This window comes from Furipterus horrens, unplaced genomic scaffold (genome assembly GCF_987537825.1).
Source record: "Furipterus horrens unplaced genomic scaffold, mFurHor1.1.pri manual_scaffold_3, whole genome shotgun sequence".
Taxonomy (NCBI): domain Eukaryota; kingdom Metazoa; phylum Chordata; class Mammalia; order Chiroptera; family Furipteridae; genus Furipterus; species Furipterus horrens.
This window is the reverse complement of record NW_028327173.1, coordinates 67,974,359-67,994,309: the sequence shown is the minus strand read 5'-3', so window position 1 is coordinate 67,994,309 and position 19,951 is coordinate 67,974,359.

The window sequence follows — 19,951 nt, the reverse complement described above, 5'->3', positions numbered from 1 at the left end:
ACAAAGCGCAGCTGCCATCACCCGGGAGCGCGCCATGTGGCCGTCCCGGCCCGCTTGCTACAGGCGCTGGTCCGCCGGCAGCAGCGCACAGCTACACATCTCCCCGGGGCGGGTTACAAAGAGCGGGGGTTGTTTTCAAGGGACTGGAGGGAGAGGCTCACCGTGCAGGGGACTTTGGAAGTACAGTATATGTCGGCCTCCGCCCTCACGAGTGCACCCCCGAGTAACTTGTGATTTACATAACGAGCTTTGGGCCCTAAGGGAAGGCTCGGGTGGAGCACGCGGGAACCTAACCTCTTAGACACAGTTCCTTTACTTTTCTTTACACTGCGTGCTTAGAAGGACTGCAGGACAGAGCTTGTGCGGTAGAGTTTACAGTGGTAGCAACCTAGGCAGCTTAAGTTAGGATTGTGGGCCTCCAGTGCCACCCACCTCTCAAATGTCCTTATCCTCGGATTGGGGAGAGAACATGGTAGAGGGGCCATTCTATACTCCTAACCATACTGCAGGTCCACCCCAATCTACTGTTCCGCCGATTTCCTCTACGTGTAATCCAAATCCAGGAATTTGGGAAATGTAATATGTATTTTTATCATCCGAGATTCATCCCTTCTCTCATCCCCCACCCCAGATTTAATTCCGTCTTTTTGTACGAACTACTACTGTATCATTAACAATTATTCAGTTAGACAACATGTGCATCTCTGAATTGCTATGACGACCACATTCCCATTTTTAAAAAATGCTTGTACAGGGACCTCCCAAAAGTAAATGAAGACTACAAAACACTCAGCATTTGGGGCATATCTGATCAGTTTGTGTAAATGGGAGTAAAGAAAATGGCACAACTGAGTTATGTGAGACTGTGTTGTGCCACACAAAGTGTGTTCAGATTAGGACTATAATCTGAATTCCCCTGAAAAGGATTAAGAAGGGTGTCTTTATGACACTGCTTTATTCTTTTCTCTCCTCCTGCCATTCTGGGGTGTCAGCTGTCAGTGAGTCTAAGGCTGAAAGAAACTCCATTTGGTCATTCAAAGAGTTTATGGAGCTTATGTGTGAGAAGCCCTGTGTATGTACAGATCTACTAAGCTGATTTAGATTTGGGTTTGGTTCTTGGAGAGGAAGATTAAAAAATACACAATTAAATATGATATAAGGAAAAAAGTGAGTGTTAGAAGAGATACCAATTGTAAAGTCATAACATTAAAATTGAGAATGTCTAATTTTCTCTATGTATCTTTGAATATTTGGAAAGTGATGTTCTCTTTCCTTCCAAATCGGTAAGTAAACAATTTATTCTTTTACAGCAATATCACTACATGTGTGACTTGGGATAGTTACTTAACCTCCTTGGGTGCCCATCTCTTCATCTATAAAATAAAATCTTATAAACTAGATGATCTGTTAAGATTTCATTTCAATAATGGTATGAATGAAAAAGTGACTTCTGTGCTTAGTAACCTAAGTCACCATTAGCAGGAAGTTAAAGTGATAAAATTCATGAAAACTGTATTAGGTTTGGGTTAATATTAGATATGTAGTTTATAACTGCATTTATTTTATTCTAATTCTCATTTTTTTAAATCACCCTTCATGGTAACAACATTTATTAATGACGCTGGAGAAAGTGAGTTTCTAAATTTGTGATTTCCTCCTCTAAAACTGTAACATCAAATAGATGTTTCTCTTATTTCCTCTTCCTTTTACAGGGCTTCATATCAGCTTCTGCTTGCATTACAGTGAAGAGACAGATAAATAATCTCAAATGCTGTTCTTAGAGAACTCTGTTTCTATGCACAAGATATAAGCCCATAAAGAAGAGAGAAAAGTATTTTAATAACTACAAATTATTTGCATCTCAAGATAGGCCTTAAAATGAGAAATACAAATACTGTTTGGCTTTTCACACTTGTGTCCTGTCGATCTCTTTGAAAATAGGACCCGTGGAGTCTTGGGAAATATGCAGTCCATACATGAGTATCTGAAATTCTCTAAGGGAGTCTCTGATCAATTTATTTTGGTAAAACTTCTAAAAGACTCAGCAAAATTCATTAAAGTTTGTAATAGTGATTCAAAATCCCATCATAGATACTAAGCACATATTATGTGTCCATCAATATGCTAGACATCAGGAGTGATATCAAAGAAGTGTCAAACTGGGTCCTGGTCCCTAAGCTTATCTATTCACAACTTAGATGAACACTCACAAAACAATCACGTGCTACCTACACTGAAATAAAGAGGCTGAACAATGCACATGGTAGTAGTCAGAAAAAGCCTTATGAAGAAAAGGGAACTTAAATTAAGCATTCAAAGAGAAACAAGAGTTGGGAAGACTACATTCTATACCTTTGCTTTATTTGCCTCCAATATTATCTTAAAATGATCAACCCATCCTCAGAACTCAGTCTCTTTTTGGTGAACTGAGAATCTCTAGAAAAAGCAGTAAAGCTACTTTACTTTCTACACATCTCATTGAGTAGAGAAAGAGCTGCTGGTAGAGTCTTCACATTCATGTGATAGAGGGATGACTGAACAGCAAATGTGACAAGTTTCTTCACCCAATAACACAAGCAAAGCCACAAATAATAGAAATGAAAGGATCACTACAATTTGGTAATCTGGTGGCTTAATTCCATGACCCATGTGAAGTAATCTACTAATACTTGGGTCTGGCAGACCCCTTGGTGGAGGGTGGAAAGCTCTTAGTGACATGATTAAACTACACTTCATGTGGCTGCCTTAATAAGAGTTTAGTTTTCTCTGAGTCTTAAGAAAATTTTTATGATTAATGGAAGACAGAATATTATCTAATATTAAGTCTTTTCCAATTCATTGTTCTAAAAATTATGATAATGAAAAATCCTCTACTTCTTTAAATTAATTAAATATTTGAAGTCTACAGTATATAAAAGAAAGCACTGGGGATCTGACAGAGGGGAGGGAATATGCCAAAATAAATATAATAATTCCTTTACTTAAAAAGATATAGTATGGCTCTAGTGGGGAAGGCATGTCCAGAAAGCATACAGCATCTTAATGGGGAGATGAGGTTGGTGGGCCATGTATTGTTGAAGAAGTATCACACTGAACATGGGTCTGAGGAACTTTGTCTAGCTTTAAGTTTTTAAATTAAAATACTACTTTTAAATATTGTCTCAGCATCATGGTTAAAGTTTGTTAGTTCTACTGAGATGTCAGTTCAGAAGAAAATACAAAAGTCACTCACAGTTTTGCATTCTCAGAAAGTTTACCAGAATCCTCCTGGTTCAGCTGTGTATGATTGAGCATATGGTCATTAGTAAGGAATTTTATTTATTTTTGGCTACTTTACCATGTTTTTCTGACCTTTTTAATCTCTTGGTTGCAGATGTTTAATATGAGCTTTCCTAGGGCCTGGGGAAAACTCTGAGAATGATCCCTGAGAGTGAGCACAGTGGTGAGAATTCTGAGAACAGGATGAGTAAGATATTGCACATGTGTTTGGAATAACATAGCTTGACCTAGAAATCCAAACTGTAATTGTGTAAGGCCAGCTGTGCACTTCTGTGTGAGTTGATCTGTTATCCTGGTCCCAGTCTGAAATATTCATGACTAGTTACTTGGTGTTCTGATCACCCGTTGTGCTGATTGCCCCTTTGCTTTAACTATACATTGCTCCTTCCTCATGAGACAGGTGATAGGAAGATGACCTTCAGCCTCTTCTCTGAAGGAAAAGCAGCAATTCCTGCGGCAGGATGCCTGACATCCCCAGTTGATCTGGGAAGTTGTCCAAATATTTCTTTGAAAGTTTCCCATGCATCACATTAAGAGAATATATCCTGTCATCTGGGTCACATATTGGAATCCACCACACAGTAGCCAGCTGGTTATTGATTCATGTCCATGAAAAGGAGGTGACTTCTAAGAAAATATCTGCAAGTGAAGCCAGGCTGAAAGCCTAGAATTAAAGCAGAGCTGGTGTTCCTCAGCTTCTATAAAATGGTCTGATACATTCTGCTAGTGACCAAAGCAGTGCTTGCTGGGATTCCTGTGAGGATTCAGTCTGTGTTCCCTGAATGATGTTGAAATCTGGGCAAAAGGTTTCCCGGTGCTGGTTTCTGAAGCTCCTCATAGTTAACCCTTTTGTTTCTTTGGAACTGAGTAACCCAGGTCTACAACAGCCAGACCTTGATTTTTCCCTCAGCAACTGTGTGCATGTGTCTCTTTGTGTGTGTTTCTTGGCCTTTCATAAGGCTATCTGTTAATTAGAATTACACACTAAATACTAAACTTTACTTCTCATCTTTACTTTACATCAGAGAAGGAAAACTCTGACTCCAAAAAACCTCCGCTGCCTTGCGGCATACCTCTTCAGGGGAAAGGCTAAGGGAGTAAACCCCGACAGAAAATCCGGAGCCGGAGTCCCTAAGGCGGTTTGACGTTGTAGTCAACACCGGCAACTCCTGCGGCGCACCTGAAGCCAAGCTGTATTGACTCCGTCTTTCCCTTGGACCCTTCAGCTGCGAAGAGAGGGGGGGTCTGCTGCATGGGCAACAGCAGACCCTCCATATCACCCTGCCCAGGCTCTGTAGCTTCAGCTTCACTGGAGAGGACACTCCAGCGTCATCATAAGATGTCGATTCAACACGGGAGGAGACAGATACCGTGTCACTCCCGAGTCTGACTGCACAGCCATTCTCGGCGGTGCAGATAGACTCTTAAGAAGCTACACCATCGTCTCTCGAGACGGACAGCTGCCGACAACGACGACTTCTCATCTAATCTGATTTGCTAAAATCAGGAGCTCTTAGCAATCTGTGGTTTATTACAAATTTTAAAAAATCAAAATGTTTTAAAAGAACAAGATCCACAATATTTTAGGGTCAGAGAAGAAATAGATATGTGCCAGAAAGGGCAGTGGACTTGGAGTCCTGAGTTCTACTGGTGGCTCTTTTGGCCATGAGACCTAGGGCAAGCCACTATCAGTTTAGGCATGAGTTTCTATTTTCCAATGTGCTTAATATATCTATTCCAGACTATATAGGAAAAGAAGACAAGTGTAGTTCATGTTTCAGAAGTCTCAGACTTAATTTTATTCCACTCATTCTTTTATCATGCAAAAATACTTATTCTGTGCATTCTATGTGCAAAACACTGTACTAGATTAGGGAATACACTGGTCTGTGTGGTGAATGTGGCCTTTGTCCTTCTTGGGTCCTCAGTCTGTCAGCATTCCTCCAGAGACTGTTAGGCTGGACTTCATAAGTCAATGAGGACTAACTAACCAAATTTCAGTCTGTCACCTCAACACCATCCTCTTTGGCTTTGTCTCCTGTATCCTACAAACCCAAATGCAGACATACTTTCCAATTACCTGCTTATCCTTCTACTAACTTATCTCTGAAAACTCTTTACATTCCAATTCATTACCTCTACTAAACTGTATGTGTGTTGTTGTTGTTGTTGTTTGAGCATATAAAAGTGATAAAACCCTTGCCCTCAAGAAGCTTAAAATTTTTTAAAGAAAAAAATAGAGGCAAATATGCAGCTGATATGTGAGCAAATATGGGGGCCCAGTAGAATCTCCTAATACAGAATATTGACATGGTTCAGACCCCACGACTCGATATGCTTTATGACAGCTGAATAGAACCTGATTACTTTAACAAAAAAGGGAAGTAAAATAATTAACCAGATATTTTTTATCTCATTACAAAGTTGAGGGCAAAGGTCTCACGTTGATAGAGGAGAAAGTGGGTTCAGGTGGCTAAGACTCCTCAGAGAACTTGAGACTTGATGAGTGAATTAAAGAACTTAGGGCTTCACAGAAGGCCTGTTGTTATGGTGAGTAGAATAGCTTTGGTGGCTGGCAACAACCTCAGTGTAGGTGGGGGAGTTACTGACAGCTTGATTACAAATAACGATTAGGGGGAAGCATATTGAAGGAATAATATAGATATATAGATGGGTGAAAATTTTACAATTTTATCTTTATCTTTGAATGAACTCGATTGTCAAATTAAATTCCTGGATATATTTAATTTACTTAGCTCAATAAGCAGATATAATGTTTTGACCTGCAGGGTCCTCAAGGACAAAAAGGATGTGTGCATTCTGAAAAAAATACAATGATAATGCAAATAATTTCTATTTATAAACTACTTTATAGTTCATGAAACTCACTCAAATAACATATTACAGTCATTTCTAAACAAAATGCACTTACCTCTATAGTCTGTACACCCAAGAATGATGTCATCTCTTAATGTTTAATAACCACATGGAGTTACCTTGTTAAAGTTCTGAAGCTCAGCGATCATTCAGAGGTAAATAGATTGAAAAATGGCAGTTGGTTAACTGCAGATCCCTAATATGCTGTGGAGGAATGCTGTGAGAGTGTGGACCTTAAGAGGGCAAAGGCTACATCCATCATGTGGACTAGTGCATCACCAGAAATGGATACAGTGCTTTGCACATAGTAGCACAGAATAAATATTTGCGAAGTGATGAATGAAGAAATGAAGTCTCTGAGACTTTTGAAACACACATCTTCTCTGTGAGGGATAAAGAAGCAAGCCAGTGACTCTCAAACCAGTAGAAGGTAATTAACAGATGATGATGGAAAAGAGGAGAGGAAATGACATTTCGTAGCTCCTCACACATATCTCTGGGATCGAAAGGAGGAAGATTGTTGTCACCAAACACAGAGAAATGGGAAGATGTAGCTAAATAACTTTGCAAATAAGTTGGAGATAGACCTATAACTACATTACCCTTACTTAATCACACCCTCTCCCCTGGCTGGTTTGGCTCAGTGGATTGAGCTTCGGCCTGCGAGCTAAGTGTCGCTGGTTCGATCTTCCAGTCAGGGCACATCAGAGAAGGAAAACTCTGACTCCAAAAAACCTCCGCTGCCTTGCGGCATACCTCTTCAGGGGAAAGGCTAAGGGAGTAAACCCCGACAGAAAATCCGGAGCCGGAGTCCCTAAGGCGGTTTGACGTTGTAGTCAACACCGGCAACTCCTGCGGCGCACCTGAAGCCAAGCTGTATTGACTCCGTCTTTCCCTTGGACCCTTCAGCTGCGAAGAGAGGGGGGTCTGCTGCATGGGCAACAGCAGACCCTCCATATCACCCTGCCCAGGCTCTGTAGCTTCAGCTTCACTGGAGAGGACACTCCAGCGTCATCGTAAGATGTCGATTCAACACGGGAGGAGACAGATACCGTGTCACTCCCGAGTCGGACTGCACAGTCATTCTCGGCGGTGCAGATAGACTCTTAAGAAGCTACACCATCCTCTCTCGAGACGGACGGCTGCCGACCGACCGACCGGAATCACATCCTGAATTAAGTAGTTAATCGCATTAGATTGTGAACCTGGATTAACCAGTAATGGAGAAATGGGGGAGGAGAGAGAAAAGAGCTAATCGAATTAGGGAGGGGAGCTAATTGCATTAGTATAAAACCGGTTTTCTTTGTCTACTTTGCACGCACATGCTCCTGGCTGGTGGTGCGCCGGACTCATGAATAAACACCTCGCTTTGCTGCTCAAGTCCTGTGTCCCGGTTTTTATTGTGAGCGTTTCTCACACTCTCCATGTTGTATATACCAGTGTCATCTCAGGATTAAAACCCTAGGTCTGTTCACTTTAGGTTCCACAGTAAAACATGTCCTTGAAACTGGAAAAGTCAGTGTTTGTACTGCCTGTCACTACCAGAACCAATTAGTGGAGACAAGGATTGAATCTTTAGGGGCGCTTTATTTAGATGCCGGTGATCTGAGAAGACGGTGGATTATGTACCCTCAAAAACCATCTTACCATCTCACCTCAACCCAAAGTTTTATAAGAAGAAAGAGTAGGTAAGGACTTTGGAAAAGGTTAATTGGATAAAAGTTGCAGTCCAGGGGTGATTTTCTGAGCTTATCTTTATCTGTTGATCAACAATTCTTTATCTGTATCACTAACCTTCCCTCCCTGGAACACAAAGGCTCAGATATCATTTCCATTGCTTGCAGACCCCTTGGGGCACAAAGGTTGAACTGTTTGTCCACCTGCTGGAATCATGTTGATCATGCATTCTAGTTCCTGGAATAACAGCTTTCCACCTGCATTAATCACTTAAGCATATCAACTGAAGCTAAAATCTTAAACTCTTGAGTTCCTCTATCATTCTTACTTGATTGAAAAATCAACAAATTTAAAAGACTGGGATTTGGAAGTAGGAAAAAGTACATGGTGGTGAGTAGGGAAGACAAGGGAATTATACTAATATTTGTCAATGTTAGCTTAAAAATTAATTATTATTAGATTACTTATTGTATTTCTCATGGCTGTGGATCTCTTAATCTTCTCTTTCTGGTAACATATACATCCATACTGTAATTGGGTCTTCTTCTCCAACTTGAGTATCTTATGACTGAGATTTCTTTGATAATTCCTTATTATAATTTAATTTTTAATTACAGTTTACATTTAATATTATTTTGCATTAGTTTCAGGTATATAGCATAGTGGTTAGATAGTCATATACCTTAAAAAGTGTCCCCCCCCTAATATTTCAAGTACCCACCTGGCACCATATTTAGTTATTACAATATTACTGACTATATTCCCTATACCATACTTTACATCCCCATGACAATTGTGTAACTACCAATCTATACTTATTAATCCCTACAACTTTTTCACCCAATCCCCTAACCTCCCTCCCTTCTGGCTACCATTAGTCTATTTTCTGTATCTGTTAATCTGTTTCAGTTTTTTTGTTGTTTATTTTTTTTTCTAGATTACATATGTAAGTGAAATCGTATAGTATTTGTGATTTTCTGACTTATTTCACTTAGCATAATGTTACAGAAACAGGGGTGTCCAAAAACAAACCCCAGAGTTTGCGGCTAGGGGGATGGGGAAAAGGAAGCAGCTTTTAAGACACCTTTGCATGCCTGGGGCTAGTTGCTGGTGTCTTTGTTATGCAAAATGGCTTTGATACTTCCAAGGCCCAAGAAGATGGGAGGAGTCTTGAACCGTGGGATGGTATGGAAGGAGCCTACAGAGCCTGCATAGGGTTCTGTGAATGGTCAGAACTGGTTGCAACAACCACTGCGTCAGTCAGGGATATTGAAGCAGCTGTGGACATTTTAGCTCGGGCTCTCGCTCTCTTGGGTTCTCGCTCTCTTGCGCTCTTACTCTCTGGTTCTCTGACTCTCTGGCTCTCTTGCTCGCTCTCGCACTCTCCCTCCATGTGGCTTGGTGAAGGGGTCTTCTCCATGTGGTTTTGAGAAGCTGGGTTCTCCATGCGGATTAAAGAAGCTGAGTTCTCCACGCGGTTTTGAGAGGGCTCTCCAGGCTGCTTTAAGAGGCTTTCCCCATGCCGTTTTGAGAAGAAGAAGAGATCCATGCGGTTTGCAGGAAGAAGGCAGTTTACATGGAGGCTGAGAATCCAGGCGGTTCTGCATTGGAGCTGGAGGGCACCACGGCGCAGAAAGAACCTCCCCAATCAGAATTGAGTGATTGGCAACTACTGGTAAAACTGAACTGTGCCTAGGAAGTAGGGAAACGGTGTTTCCAACTTTTCTAAGGCTGGCCTGGTTTGGTAGGGGGAGGCAGAACTATGTGTTTGTGGGTATTTTAAAGGACATAAGACTCAACAGCAGAAATCCTCAAATAATCTAAATTATTTAACTGTTAAATAAATAGTTCTTTTTCTTTTCACTAAACTCTAGTACTGAGAGTTGTAATTCTGGTGGCGGGCAATCAGGCCCCTAACTAAACAGCCTGTGGGTTCTGTTTCAATCGGAGCAGCCCAGAGGTTCTGTTACAATAACACCTTCTAGGTCCATCCTTGCTGTCACAACTGGTAAGATCTTATTCTTATTAAAACCTGAGTAATATTCCATTGTATAAATGTAATACCTCTTCTTTATCCATTCATCTATTGATGAGCACTTGGTTGCTTCCATATCTTGGCTATTGTAAATAACACTGCAGTGAACATAAGAGTGCATATATTCTTTCAAATTAATGTTTTGGGTTTCTTCAAACCTGTGTCCAGGTGTGAATGCTGGGTCATAAGGCAGTCTCATTCTAAATTTTTTGAGGAACCTCCATACTGTTTTCTTTCTTTTTAAGAATGCTTTTATTTATTTATTATTATTATTATTATTATTATTATTATTATTATTTTACAGAGAGAGGAGAAGGGAGGGAGAAAGCAAGGGAGAGAAACATTGATGTGAGAGAGAAACTTCCTTTGGTTGCCTCTTATACACCCAACCAGGGACCGAACCCACAACCTAGGCATGCACCTTAACTGAGAATCAAACTGGTACCTTTTGCTTTGTGGAAGGACACACAACCCAGTCAGGGCCCTCCATACTGTTTTTCATTGTGGCTGCACCAATCTGCATTCCCACCAACAGTACACAAAAGTTCTCTTTACTCCATATCCTCACCACACTTGTTGATTTATTGATGATAGCCATCCTGAGAGGTATGAGGTGATATCTCACTGCAGTTTTGTTGAGGATCTTTTCATATGTTTATTGGTCATCTCTATGTCCTCTTTGAAGTGGTCTCTATTCAGGTCCTCTGCCTATTTATTAATTGGATTGTTTGGTTTTATTTTGGTGTTGACTTGTATGTGTTCTTTATAAATTTTGGATATTAACCGCTTAACAGATGTATCATTCACGAATATGTTCTGCCATTCAACGAGTTGCCTTTTCATTTTGTTGATGGTTTCTTCTGTTGGGCAAAAACTTTTTAGTTTAATGTAGTCCCATTGATTTATTTTTTTCTTGTGTTTCTCTTGCCTGAGGAGATATATCAGAAAAAGATATTGTTAAGAGAAATGTCAGAGGTTTTACTGCATGTATTTTGTCTAGGAGTTTTATGATTTTGAGTCTTACATTTAAATCTTTAATCTATTTTGAATTTATTCTCTGTGTTGTAAGAAGGTGGTGTAGTTTAATTTTTTTTGCATGTATCTGTCCAATTATCCCAACACAATTTATTGAATAGTCTGTTTTTACCCCATTATATGATCTTGACTCTTCTGTCAAATAGTAATTGCTCACATAGGCATGAATTTATTACTGGGATCTCTGTTCTATTCCATTGATCTATATGTCTGTTTTTCATCCAGTACCATGCTTTTTTCACTATACTACAGCCTTATAGTATAGTTTTATATCATGTAGTGTGATGCCTCCAACTTTGTTCTTCTTTCACAAGATTCCTGTGGCTATTTGGAGTCTTTTGTGGTTCTATATAAGTCTTTGGAATATTTATTCTAGTTTTGTGAAATATGCCATTGGTATCTCCATAGGAATTGCATTGAATTTATAAATTGCTTTGCGTAGTATGGACATTTTAATGATATTAATTCTTCTTATCCGTTAGCACAGTACATGCTTCCCCTTATTTGTGTCTTCTTCAATTTCTTTCTTGATACAGATTCAAACCCAGCACCAGTGTTAAATCTCAGCCCACTCAGCAACATTCTCAGGGTACACCAAAGTGATCTGCTACTCTCTAAGGGCCCTTGGACCTTTGTGATGAGGCAGTCTCAGAGAGTCATCAGGGTGAGGCCATTGGAATCATCAGGTTGGAACAGAACAAGATCTGGCTGTGTTTAGGGAGGACTCTGCACAGGAATGGGTGTTGCCAGTTGGGCATGTGAGGGAAAAAAGGCCCACACCCATGAAACACACCGCTCAGTTTTTCCCAGAGTCTGCCCTAGTTTCCTGGAGAGTCTTCTGCATCAACTACCAGGCTTGCCACAGCCCACTGACAATGTTGCTCATGCTTAGCTGGGCGGGCCCCTGGGAACCGGAAAGGTGGAACTAGTGGTTCTCTTGTGGTGGGGCTAATGGATCGCCTGTCGGGAATGGGGTACTACTGCTCTAGCACTGGGGGACTGGGTGCTGTTGGTCTGGTACATGGCTCAGGTGGAAGGAAAATTTGCCACTGTCTCAGAACCACACAAACTCAGTCTCTGACTCCCCCTAAGTTAGCCCTTAAGATTCCTTCAAGAAAGTCTACACCACAGACTCAGGCAGCAGACTCCTTTTACAGGGCCTGAGCTCAGCAGGGCAGGGTGCCAGGGAGTTGGGAGGGTGTGCATGGCGGGGTGGGGGATGACCCTCGCCCTAGAGCCACACAATGCAGTCTTTATCTACGCATCTCTGACACTCCCTGAGTCAGACTGGATTGCCTCAAGAGCCTTCCAAGGAAGTCTGCACTGCATGCCCAGGCTAGCCATAGCCAGCAGACTCCTCTGTAGTGTGATCTTGGAAGGACAGGGCCACAGGGAGTCAGGGGAGTGAGGCTATTGCATTCCCACATGGATGGAAGTGCTGGACCCAGGAAAGATGGCAACTGTGGGTGGTGTGGGAGAGAGACTCAGCACAGGGACATTGATGGCTGTCTCTCCAGCCCTTTCCCAGAGCCATACAACCCAGCCTTTCCCTGTTTGACTTCAGTCTGCCCTGAGCCTCCTTCACTCTGCTGGAGCTCATGGTGATTGGCTGCAAATGAGAAGCTGTGCACTGGTATTGTAGGCTCCTTTTCCTGGCACTGATGCTTTGGACTGCTGAGCCTGGTGCGGAGTTGAGATCCCTTGCTCCTCAGGGGGTTCTTTTCAGCTGAAATATTCCTCTGGGTTCTCAACTACTGCAAGTGGGTGTGGGGCAAGATCTTTTTGTATCTTTACCCCTTTTCCCCAGTCTGGATGTGTCTTCTTCTGTAAAGCCCTGTTTATAAGACTTCTGTTCAGCTAGCCTTATAATTGCCCTATAATTTAGTTGTAATTTTTTCTTTGATAATTCTTGACCAGAGAATGGCTTTGGAGATGCTGAAAACCAGGATTATTAGCATAAAATAAGAACAAAGTATAAAGACATGAGTCAAAATTTATGACTACCTTCTGAAACAGCTACCTAAATATAGCAAAATGCCTAAAAGCATGGATTCTGGAACAAGATTACTTGGGTTCAAATCTTGGCTTTGCCCGTATGAGCTGTTTTATTTTTGTTATTATTTAATATTTCTGTGACTTAGTTTTCTATTTGGAAAATGGGTGTAGTGAGGATTAATTGCATTATATAGAGCAGTTCCTGACACATAGTGAGTCCCATATTAAACTTAGTTCTTATTATGATCTTGGGTAAATCACTTACCCACTCGGGGTTTAGTGTTTCTATGCATAAAATGATAGGCTTTGACTATATTATCTCTAAACACCTCCTGAACTTACTACTTTCTACCAAGGACAGTATACATATGTGTGTGTGTGTGTGTGTGTGTGTGGTTAAGATAGAAAAGTGGATAATTAGTTATTAATGCTTTCCTTGATTGATGGAAGGAGAGGCTTTTGGGAGATGGAGAAAAACTTTTTCATTAAACTGTGTTCCTTGAGGGTAAGAAGTATATATTTTCCTCTTCAGCATACCAAGGACTAACATGGTACCTGGGGATAGAGCATGCTTAATAAACTATTAATCAATGTGGAATAAATGCCCTTGTGTCTTATGTTCCAAAGTATATGGGAATGGCATAGTGTTGTACCTGCTCCTTTAGCCTTTTCTAGCTTTAAAACTACTTACACAAAATATTCAAAAAACATTAGTGCTCTCTACTGGAGATATTCATATTTGATTGGGTTCCTGATGGCAGATTCTTATTTGAGTTCAGGAGGACTTTAGAAATAAGATGTGGCAGATATAGTTTTCTATGTTACAAGTACAGTTATGGTATTGAGGATGATGTAATTCATACTCAAGTGCCAAATCTCATTTCTTTGACTTCTATTTCTGCCTTTCCTCAGACGACTTGTATCTGCACATTTGTACAAATTTTGTATCCTTTTTCATTCATTGTAAATAAAAGAGAGGGACAACATTTATTAAGATGTCAATGTTAAGAAAATGAAAAACAAACCACAGAATTGTAGAAAATACCTACAAATCATATACCTAATAAGGGATCTGTATTGGGAATGTATAAAAATATAACTCAACAATAAAAACAAAATAACCCAAGTTTGAAATGGGCAAAATATTTGAATTGACAGCTCAAAAGAAGATACAAACGGACAATAAGCACATGAAAAGATGCTCAAAATCATTAGTCATTAAAGAAATGCAAATGAAAACTATGGGAGATTCTACTTCAAACTCATTAAAATGATTAAAATAAAAAGACAATAGTAAGTTTCACCGAGGATGTGGAGATTTTGGAACTTTTATAATGTTGTAAAATGGTATATTCACTTTGAAAAACAGCTTGGTAGTTTTTGAAAATGTAGAACATAGAATTACTATATGATCCAGCATATGGGCCCAGAAAACCCTCTACTGTACATAGCAACATTATTCTTAATAACCAAAAGTTAGAAAGAGGCTAAATTTCCATCAATTGATGAATAGATAAAGAAATTTTGATCTATGCAATGGAATTTTTTCCAGCCATAAAAAGTAATGAACTATTGATCAGTGTTACAATATCCCCAGGGTTAGGGATGAAGGGGCAGAGAGCAACTGCTAATGGATATACTGTTTCTTTTTAGAGTGATAAAAATGTTCTCATATTAGATAATGATGATGGTTGCATAACTCTGTGAATATACAACAAAACAAAACAAAACAAAAAACAACAGAAAAACCCCCACTGAATTGTACACTTTAAAAAGAATTTTTAAATTACATCTCAATGTAGCTGCTATTAAACAAAAAACCAGTGTTCTCTAAATATGAGGTCTGTCCAGAAGAGTCCAACCATTGTTAAAAGAATGAGAACAGTTTATGCAACATTGGTGTAACCTGGCAGCCAAGGACAGTGGACTGGATGCACATGTGCGAACAATGACGACTTGACTGTACTAGTTAATGGGGGTGGTAGATGTTGTTGAGAGAGCATGTGTACTGTGTGGCCTTCGCATTCAAAATGACTGAGCAAGTAGAGCAACAAATCTGCGTCGTTTTGCATTAAGCTTGAACATCCCTCCACAGAAACTATTTGGATGATGCAGAAGTCTGCAGCTATGGGCAACTGGTGAGTGGCAGCTCCATCATGATAATGCACCTGCTCACACATCACGGTTCATGTAGAATTTTTTGGCAAAACATCAAATCACCCAAGTAATTCAGCCCCCCCGACAGCCCAGCGTTAGTGCCCTGTGACTTCTGGCTTTTCCAGGTACGAAAATCACCTTTGAAAGGGAAAAGATTTCAAATCATGGATGAGATTCAGGAAAATGGGATGGGACAGCTGATGGCGATTGCGAGACCTGTGTGAGGTCCCAAAGTGCCTATTTTGAAGAGGACTGAGCTGTCATTGTCTTATGTATGATGTTTCTTGTATCTTTAATAAATGCCTCTATTTTTTCATAGCACATGGCTGGATACTTTCTGGACAAACTTTGTACACCTGATTTTGCCCTGGCTAGTGTGGCTCAATGGACTGAGTGCTGGCCTGTGAACTGAAAGTGTGCTGGTTCAGTTCCCAGTTAGGGCATATGCCTGGTTGCAGGCCAAATCCCCAGTTGGGGACATGCGAGAGGCAAATGACCAACTTATGTCAATGCTTCTCTCCCTCTCTTTCTCCCTAGCCTTTATCCCTAAAAATAAATAAGTAAAACCTTTAAAATAAATAAATACACCTGATTCCAATTATCGTAAGACAAAATTGTAGACTTCGGTGGATCTTTTGAGCCTGAACTCTGTCATTTAAATATCTTCTGGAGAGCCAATACTGTTAAGTGATTTCTGTTTTTTGTTTTTTTTTTTTCTTTTCAGCTAAAGAAATAATCTGAACTTGGGTTTGTATAACATCAAAAGCAATCTAGCTGGTTATTTTGGTTTTATTAATTTTATCTTTTTTGTCTTTTATTAAGCAAACTATTAGGTATATTAATTTTTAGGAATAAAAAATATTTCACATTTAGGTATTTATAATAAATGCTGGCCAGGGTTTAATGATGATATGGAAGGGGGTACTTTAAATATATATTTCTCCCTTCAATTGTCAGGGTTTTTTTTTTTCAAATCTTTGGTGTTCTGTTGGTAGGTGCAAGTATGTTTATTTGTTATATCTTCCTGATGGATTGATAGTTTTATCATTATAAAATGTCCCTCTGTTTCAGTTCTGGCAGTCTGGAAAACCAAGGGTCCATTACTCACTGTGATTTCTTGGCTCTTCATAGAAAATACTTCAGATGCCAGCCAGCATACAGTTTAAAGTGAAAGAGAGTTTATTATTGAAGCAGTGGGATAGAGAGAAGGCCACTCCACAGGCAAAATAGCCACACCCCCTAGTGGGCTTTACTTCTTTCATTGAGGTTCATTTAATCAAGGGGTAGGGCATTCAGTAAAAGGGAGAAATATTCAGTATCTTTTTGGTGGTGGAGGAGGAAAAGGTGGAGACTTCTGGGAAGAGCTCTATTGGCCATTTTGTGTCCTTATAGAGGCTGTTTTCGATCATGGCAGCTCAGGGTATGTCTAGTATGCTAATGTAATACAACGAGCCTATGAGGCTAGGGGTTACCATAAGGTTAAATTAGTCGCCATGTTGGATTGAGCTGGTCTCTGCCAATTCTAAGCCATAAATCTGGTCTTACTATCTCTTTACAGTCCCTGTAGCCCTTATCATTTACAGTCACATAACCTATCTCACATCAGCTGAATCGCTGTTGTATTTTTGCTTAATGTATCTTTCCCTATCTTTTTACTTTTAACTTAACTTATAACTGAGACAATAAACTGTGTCTCCTGTAGACAGCATATAACTGTGTTAGCAGTGAAACAGCACCCCATGTTAACCAGCAGAGTTAGACCAGACCTTGATTTAGCAATCTCAGTACTTGAGTTCAGCTGGGAAAGAATTCAGATCCAAGAACTAAATTACAAGCAGAAGTGTTTTTTTGTTTGTTTGTCTGTTTGTTTTTAAATTGTTACCAGAGTATATGTTTATTGACTTTAGAAGATGGGGAGTAGGGGGAGAAAAACATTGGTCAGTTGCCTACCATATGTGCCCTGACTGGGAATCAAACCTACAACCTTGGTATCTGCCCTGACTGGGGATTGAATCCGCAACCTTTTGGTGTAAGGGATGACATTCCAACCAACTGAGTCACCTAGCCAAGGCCAAGGCAACGCTTTTTTAGAAAGTCACAGGGGTAGAAGAAGTGAGCCATGGAAGAAGTAAGGCTGGGATGCCTGGACTCAGGGAACAAGTTACAGAGGTGAAAGAAGGGTCCTTGGAGCTTAGGAGAAAGACAAAGAAGCACACCTGGGAGAAGGACAGGGTGGAAAAATGTGAGCATGCTCCAGAGAGAGGGCACACTGAGTCCTTTGTTTTCAGGATTTTTAGCTGGAGGTCTCAAGGGAGGATCAATAGGATATTCATCAGCTTTCCAGGTGTGTTGCCTCAGAGTTGTCTCCACTGATTGGTTGACACCAGGGTAGAGGGTCATTAGTCATTGCAGCTGGTCCTGATGTCGGCCATGGTGTTACCCCGCCTGGTTTTGCTTCTTTTCTGGACCTGGAGCTGAACACAACTGAGGCCTAGATGACATCTCCAGGGGTCAATGCTTAAGGGAATAGTCATGCAAGTGCTTGTATGGGGTTCACATGACACTATTCTCCAGCCCTCTTGTTCTTCCTCTAAAGGGGTCTACCACATGGCTAATAACATGCCAGGGGAGGAAAGGTCAGGAGTGGGTTTGAACCACATGACCAGCAATATGAAAGGTCAGGTAGTCTAAACTGTATCACAGGCAATATGCTAGGGGAGGAAAGGTCACCCTGAGGACAAGGTCCCACTTTACAACTGTCCATTGTTAGGCTCCAGGGGTTTTCCACCTTGGTGACCTTCTATACTTGGCCTATCATTCCTATTCTGCTCATGTCTGTCTAACTGCCTACTATTTTATGTCCTCCTCTAGGTTTCTTTAAGAGAAAGAGGTGTAGGGTTTCTTCTGTAGCTGCTTCCTGCTGAAGGGGGAAGAACTTTTCCTTCAGAGCCAAGTGATCCTTGCTCTCTTTCAGAGGGATGATGAGGCCTGGGCACAGAAGGAGGTTGCAATGGTGTCTAGAGTCAGTAAGGGGCAGTATTCCTAGGGAGCAAGTAGGGCTTGTTACCTGGTGGAGAGAAATTGTGTTATAAATCTTAATATTGTTGGGGTAAAAGCTAGAATGACAAGAATTATGATGAATGGTCCAATGAAAAGAGAGTATCCAAGTAAGGATTTCGGGGGGCTCCCAAGCTGGCTGGCCCAGATTTCAGTTTTTGTTTGTCTTGACTAATAAGTAATATCCCTGATGATATCATAGGTACTTAGGTAAATTCTGCACTGTTTACACTGTATCAGACACTAAGGTTTTTTAAGTATGCCTTTGGCTGTAATTTGTGATTGCAAAGCTCAGAAAAAAGTTAGTTTTCAATAATTCCAAATCAGAAGATGGGGGAAAAAAATAAAATCTAGTTTGGAGGGTTGTATCCAAACATTTTCAGTTTAGTTTATAGGTAAAAATAAAACTTTGAAGACAATGAACTGAATTAGTATTTAATATCCACAACTGTGTATTATAGATTCTAATTGTGAGAAACGCTCACAATAAAAACTGGGACACAGGACTTGAGCAGCAAAGCGAGGCGTTTATTCACGAGTCTGCGGAGTCGGGCACACCACCAGCCAGGAGCATGTGTGCACAAAGTACACAAAGAAAACTGGTTTTATACTAATGCAATTAGCTCTCCCCCCCCCCCCCCACCTAATTCGATTAGGTCTTTCCTCTCTCCTCCCCTGTTTCTCCATTACTGGTTAATCTGGGTTCACAATCTAACGATTAACTACTTAACTCAGGGTGCGATTAAGTAAGGGTAATCTAGTTATAAGTTATCTCCAACTTATTTGCAAAGTTATCTAGCTACATCTTTCCATTTCTCTGTGTTTCATGACAACAATCTTCCTCCTTTTGATCCCAGAGATATGTGTGAGGAGCTTTGGAATGTCATTTCCTCTCCTCTTTTCCATGATTCATCTGTTAATTATCTCCTACTAGTTTGAGAGTCACTGGCTTGCTTCTTTATCCCTAACATATTGAAACACAATTTCTCCCCTTAAGATCACCATTTTTATCAAAGAGCTAAATTAAGATCAATTTATTTACTGCATTTAAGTCGAGTTTCAATTTGGTCTGATTATTTGCATAAACACAACAGGAATAGCAACTAATCATATAGGTTTCTTTAAATCTGTTATGCTGAATCTTATAAGGAATCTCCAGATTTAGCTTTAATTAGCCTCTCAGGGCAAAGAAGCCAAGTCACGTAGTTGCTATTAGGCCTTATCTGTAATACCTATAAATTTGAATAAATTCTTCAAGTTCTCAAGGTTCCCCAAAATGCCTTGAGGTTCTTTTTTGCCATCTCACAGGAAAGCAATCTTCATTAGTTACTTGGGAAGACTGCCATGAACCATATAAATAAGCAAGGTACCAGGTCACTTCTCCAAGGGGCTTGTATTGGCTCCCAGAGTCAATCTTAATCCCTTAAAGCTTTCTGGTAACATCCAGAGTCTGGGCATGTTTCAATCATGACATTTCAGTAAATACTTTGGTTAATAAAGCCATAATTTGAAATTGGTTCTATGTGTCCTATTATAAAGAGAACAGATTTTTATTGGATTCATGCAAACAAAATATATTGCCATGAAACTAATAATACTCAGTCATTAAGAGTTGCCAAATTCTGGAGGGATCAAGTAGAGGGAAAAATATAAATGCTTTTAATATTGCTTATAAAGGTATAATTTACCAAATTGCTTTAAGAAAAAAGAAGTTTACAAAAAAACTTTTGTTCTCTTAACAGAGTGAAAAAGAACCAAATTCCAACTCTGTATCAGCTTACTTTTGATATTCATATTAATTTACTTAATTAAATTTATTCTTCATCTTAACTATAATTT